Source organism: Harpia harpyja, chromosome 4, assembly GCF_026419915.1.
Source record: "Harpia harpyja isolate bHarHar1 chromosome 4, bHarHar1 primary haplotype, whole genome shotgun sequence".
Classification (NCBI taxonomy): Eukaryota; Metazoa; Chordata; class Aves; order Accipitriformes; family Accipitridae; genus Harpia; species Harpia harpyja.
In genome coordinates, this window is record NC_068943.1 from 5,951,064 (window position 1) to 5,957,342 (window position 6,279).

A 6,279-nucleotide genomic window follows, 5' to 3' on the forward strand; every position below is an offset into this window, starting at 1 on the left:
CTTAGTCTAGCAAAAGGGTGACTATGGGGGACTATGATTCATGTCACGTGCTTGGACTTGTTCCAAGCAGTGTGAATTCTGACCAGCAGGCCAGTACACACATCCTAGCTGACTAACGGGCAAACTGAACAGATCAAAGTCATGCTGGAGCCTGTCCAACAGTGGCCTGCTGATGTGCTTGCCTACCCAGCAAAACTTTTAGTTCCTTAAAACTCATGAAAACTTAATATCTGAACTTTCAATCCCTCTGACAAATTCAGCTGAACCTGAGCCACGGCTTCAAAAGATACCAAGTCTAGAGCAGAATGAAACGGACCGACTGACAGGCAGAGAGACAGAATCAATAGTTTCTTAGGAAAGCAGCTGTGGACACCGTATTAAAAATGTATAGTGACAGTAAACATATCTTAAACAAGGAAACAATGGTGAGACAGAGAGGTAAGGGAACAGCAAGAGAGATTTGCACGTGTTGAATAAGCCAAGAGAGAAAACAGCTCTTTTGCGACTTTGATCAGCAGGAGCAGTGTACTACATTTTGAGCTTCTCCATTAAACAAATATAGACTGCAAGTAGGAACAACTACATAAAAGATACAGCAAACAGCATACTATATTATTATTTCAGACTACAACAATCATAGTTTAAGGAATTGCTCTGAGGGAAAAAAATCAGCAATGTGGTTAGTGAATCTTTTTGCAACACAGTCTGCCTACTATAGGTGCTATACTTTAGCATTTAAACACTTACTTTAAGAGGACTGGTTCATCAAGGTGTCCATATAAAGAAAGAGATGGGTGTCTCTTGAAGACCTCTATCCCGCCACTTTATTAAAGAACGTCAGCCCTTACTTTGGGAATGGTGATTCAACAGGCATCTAAAATTGAGGTACAAGTCAAATATCCAAGATGCGTGGATTGAACACGATCTTTATAGTAAAGTATGTTCTCAAATCCTGTTTTTTTGAATCAATACCTTACTGATTGCAAGAAAACACTTACTTACATTATTTTTTACAAGTGCACTGTGAACAACACTGTTTCCCGGTCCCGGGCATTGTAAAGTGTAGATCCCTCCCACATATATTCAGCATTTCAACATCCCACTGAAACATTTCAATCTAGTTAAGGAGTTGGCTTGGAAGGCTGATGGAACGATCAAATAGATTTAACTTTCAGCTGCTGTCATTCATGAGTTTCAATACGAAAATGTTGTTTTTTCCTCCCTTACATGTTATGAAGGAATTCAATTCTTTTTCAGTCACGTTTATTTACAGGAAGCAAGACAAAAGACTCCACAGACCACCAGATTGGAAGGACTTGTAGTCAAGAATTAAACTCTATTTGAAATACTCAGAAATTGTTGTCTTGTATTTATGGCTTATAATCAGCAAGACCCACTGGTGAAACTTTCTCGTAGCAGCCAGAGCTTAATTAGCACTAGGTATCGATGGCAACACGTTGTCAGTAACATACAGACAGATTTTCTCAGGGGGATGAAGGCAATGAGAAATGGTAAAAGAAGATTGTGTGAGGGGTGGAGGGGGTCCTCTACCATGTGCAACAGGAGGACTGCCAGGAGGGGTGGCTTCTATGTCATTTGCGTGGACCAGCATGGCTTCTGAGACATACACCCACAGCAGAGAAGAGCTGGAAAAAAAAAAAGAGCACAGGGGATCCCATGTCATTCGTAGTCAACTGCAACGAGGAGTGCTGCAGTCAGCAGGGTAATATATGCAGCACTCCGGGTCGCTAGGAGACACCTTCCTCCAAATCGCTGAAGATGGCAGCTTCTCTGCCTTCCCACTGCCAGAGGCAGTGCACGCAAAAAAGACTGAAATCCAGATGTTGGGAGCTCTCTAGTGGCCCTGGTCTTCTGGATTTCTACCAGAAAACATGAGAGAGTAACAGTAAACATACTGTGTTTGTCTGACAAACATGTCCCTGTGAAGAAACCATATGGAGACTCAGAATTGCAGCCTGACAGAGTTTTTACAGAGGTGGGGACTTCTTTTCAACAAAATCCTAACTCCTAAAACAAAAATCAGAGAAAGAAAAGAAAAAAGAAAAGAAAAGAAAAGAAAAGAAAAGAAAAGAAAAGAAAAGAAAAGAAAAGAAAAGAAAAGAAAAGAAAAGAAAAGAAAAGAAAAGAAAAGAAAAGAAAAAAGAAAAGAAAAGAAAAGAAAAGAAAAGAAAAGCCTCTCCTCTCTTCTACTCTCTTCTCTTCTCTTCTTCTCTTCTCTTCTCTTTTTTATCCAGCCCACTAGTGTAGAGATGAGCCTGGCTATTTATTCTGGGCTGTTTTGCAGTCTAGTTCTCCACAGGAAGCCTGTCTAACCTAACAACTGCCTCAGACTGGCTCCAGGCCAGTAACTGCATCTGAGCGGGAAGACCAGCACATTGTTGTAAAACCCCACTGAACTGGACCACCTTTCAAGATCAGGTCTACCTAGCACCGTAATTATGGAACAGTTTTTCAAGCGAACATGACGTATTTCAAGGAATATAATGTATTTAATACTTAACGGTATCCTAGCACTTGTGTGAGACATTAGAGAGTGCGCAGCAAAGCACAGTCTTGGCAGATGGACTGGATGATCCAATATAATGAAAACCTTTCATTTCTAACATCTGTAACAGTGTCTCCATTTCAGGCATGTGTGACAATGATCTTTACTTGCTGTATTTTGGATTAGTTGTCCAAGTGATATCCTTTCCAAGTATTAGCAGACAGAATAATAATAGCTCATCGTTGTAGATGGCAGCAGACATAAACAATAGGAGACATTAATTATCACCCTTTTGGTTTACAGCAGCAGAAACCACCATTAAAAGAAAAAGAAAAAACCCTAAGTGCAAGATAACTCTTCACTATCAAAGCTTCATTTCCTACCAAAAGGTGACCTAAATAAAGTTGAGATTATGCCAAATCTGTTTGGTTTTGTTTGGGTTTTTTTAATGAAGTACAGAGGCAATCTGGAAAAAAATTTTTGATCTGCCTATTGGTTACGTTTGAAATTTTGACGTGTAATATGTGGACAACAAAAGGGATGGTGATCTGAGATGTACCAGTAGAAAGTGAGCACAGGAAGAAGGAAAGGATTTACTCAGATTAAGTGTTTGCCTATCTATTAGTAGTGACAAGTCCAGAGTAAACTGGGACAAAAGGAGAGATGGCACAAAGCATAAAATACCGCTTCCACCTCTGTTAAAACACCAAAAAAAAGTAGCCACATTGTCTTTTGCTTGGTATGATAGTAGACTAGTATCAGCTCTTCTTTGCCTTAATTGCATTTTCTTATTTTCATTATTACATTAATAAATCTGCTTTTTATGCTACAAATATTTTGGACGTTATTGCAGGGAATTTTTGCTACCAAATCAATTCATAGCAGTTGAAGCAGTGTTACAATCATTAAAAGCATAAGGTTCTCTATCCGTATCACGCTTCCCAACTTTATTACTATTTCTGTGATTAGACAATTCTCGTCAAGGTTTTAGAAAAGGTAGTAAGAAAATCATGTTAGCTCTGAAGTCTCCCTCAGAAAGTTATGGATTAGGGAATCTTCTCTCAAAAGGAGATGTGATTAAAGCTGAGGTTGTAAGAATATACTAGAAACATTTAAAAACGATTGGGATAGAATTGAACTTAAATCATGTAATGCGACTTTACTCTGGAGATCTTTCAATGCCAAATCTGCATCTTGAAATAATCCTGCAATAATTCTGTTTTAGCAGTTTCATCTATTTTAGATTTTCTATTTGTAATCCTGAAGTTGACCAGAGGTGTTTGATATAAAGGCTGGATAGAAGCCGTTCAGGAAAGAGCATACATTAAAAGCAAAATCTTTTATCCCACAGAAGATCTGACACTGATCCAATTGACCCGTCACAGTATAAACAAATTGCTGCTACACCACATCAGCTTTTCCAAAACCAACCTGTGTGATTTATTGGATTGTGTGTTTGTGATCTCATCCTCTAGGTTTTCAAGGCTAATGATTCTTCATATGCCTATTGTTGGAAGTTTCTAATAGCCTCTGCTATGTATCTGACGTTTGATATATACCAAACCAATTCAATTTGATTTTTAATGCAGCACTGCAGCTCTGCTTTTCAACAATATCTAATACCAACATTTAGATGAAAGTTCTTGAAATCTGCCTTCTGACCGGATTCCAGGAAGGAGAATTCTGGGGCACGGAGAGGCACACACAGCAAACCCTGCTGCGGCGGGGGCTTCACCTGAGGTGTTTGGCTCAGGTCTCATCAGTCTGTTTGTTGATAACAGATACTTCTGCACAAAGCTTGTTCTAACAAAACCATAATTTGTCATTCCTAAAAAAGGCTGTAAGTCAAAGAGTGCTTAACAGTTTAAGATAGCACTGCCACTGAAAGAAGAGGTCCCCAATCTCCTCCACTGTCTGCAGCTCAGTCAGACGGGAGATCAGGTGAGGCCCTATGTTAGCTTTCAGCCTGGTCTGTTCTCCAGCCTAGCCTAGTTCATGGCATAACCACACAAACATACATGACTATAAAGCAGGGAGTGAGCAGCTGTGGACTAGTGAAAGCTTATTCTGGCTTAAAGAGTTCCTCAAATTACAGACTTGGCTATGAGCCACACGCCATGATGGCTACTCAGGCTGGTCAAGTCCTGAAAAGACCCCAAGAAACACTTACCCTAGCGAGGTAAACAAATAGCACAATGTCAGACTAAGCTCAATGTCACTAGATAACGCACATGTGAAGGGAAACTAGCAATTACTTGGAATTCTCATTCAGGAAGGACACCTGCTCACTGCTAGGGACAGCTCAGGTGAAAGCCTTTCTTCAGTACGCAACTATATTTGGAAACAAAACCCGGCACTAGATTTCCTGTGAACGGCAACTGAGAAGAACACCGAAAAATTCTACGTACCCATTATATTAAAACAGGTTGCAGAAGTGATCGCACCATCTGCCAACAGAACATGGTACAAAACAGAGGTTGTGAGTATTGAGAGGGAGGCAACAGGAATGATTAGGAGTACAGAAAAAACATGCACTAACAGATTGAAATGATTGGGATTGTTCATTTCAGGAAGCAGACATTTAAAAGAGAACATGATAACAGTATTTAAAGCAAGGAATGGTACAGGCAAGGTAGATAAAAAGCTTTGTTGAGACAGCTTTGTTCCCTGGCTCAACACAAGACTATGAAGCCATTCAGTGAAACTGTAAGGTAGCAAATTAAAAACTGATTTAAAAAAACCCACTTTTTAGCACAATATGTAATTAGACAAGGCGGTGCTGATGCAGGCGGTGGGGTGTGTGGGGTAATTTGAGGTTTCTTACCCCTCAGTGAAAGAATTAGCTACTTAGCATGCAGAGTAAGGTAAAAGAGCATGAAGTTAAGCAGTTACTACAGAGCAACATTGATTGCCACCAGCTGCCGACCTACGCTATCTTGCTCTCCGTCCCAACTTGTAACCATCCACCTCTTGGACTGCTGAGGGGTTTGTAATTTGACGAACAGCAAGTGTCCCATCTTCCGAATAGCCTGAGAGGTGTCTATTCAAAGGAAGTCAGATACATTCACTTTATGGGATTAAATGTATGCAAGCACAGAAATCATGTAGAAGGGGATTTCCTAAAAAAGAATGGTCTACAAAGGGACTTTCACTGCCTATGGAAGAGATACACCACCACAGAACGTCTGTTCTGTTTCAGAAGAGATAAACTGTCATGTCTAAAGATTTAGGCCAATTTGATGCACCTGATCCCCGGTACGGAGCTGAGGCGACAACTCCTGTTCTCCCACCGTTGGGCAAGCAGCAAAGACCAACACATTAAGTCATTAAAATAAATCACTTTGGAAACAAGATCTAAGGCTGTTATTTGTCAGAATTAAGTAAAAAATCTGCACATAAAACACTTCACGGGGGGGGGGGGGAAGCAACATTTCAAAGCAGACTGTTGACAAGTGACATTATCCTGTCACCTGCTAAAGACAAATGACTTGCGGAACAGAACGCCGGATGCAGCTATATTTCACCGGTGGGGTTTTTTTGGCTCCCGTAGTCTCTCGCTATCAAAACGTGTCTCCATGAGACACACCGGCCTTTCCCTACGGAGGGTTTTACCGCACACAAGAGCACGCCGGTCCCCAGCCCCTGTCATGGCGGGGCTGGTGGCCCTCCCCGCCACCGAGCCGCCCACCCCGCAGGCCGCAGAGCCGAGCGCTGGGAGAAAGCCCTCTCCTTTAAAGAGGCGAGACCGAGAGGGCCGCGGATCCCACCCGGGG

At 41.3% G+C, this 6,279-nt stretch overlaps 1 long non-coding RNA gene across 1 annotated transcript; it reads right to left on the reverse strand.

The window, feature by feature from the left end:
• Positions 1–497: 497 nt before the first annotated feature.
• On the reverse strand, positions 498–5,749 carry LOC128141142 (uncharacterized). The gene is made up of 3 exons (XR_008234924.1): positions 5,437–5,749; positions 4,915–4,953; positions 498–1,646 (listed from the first exon to the last, which is right to left on the reverse strand). It is a non-coding gene; the product is annotated as an uncharacterized LOC128141142 (long non-coding RNA).
• Positions 5,750–6,279: the final 530 nt, after the last annotated feature.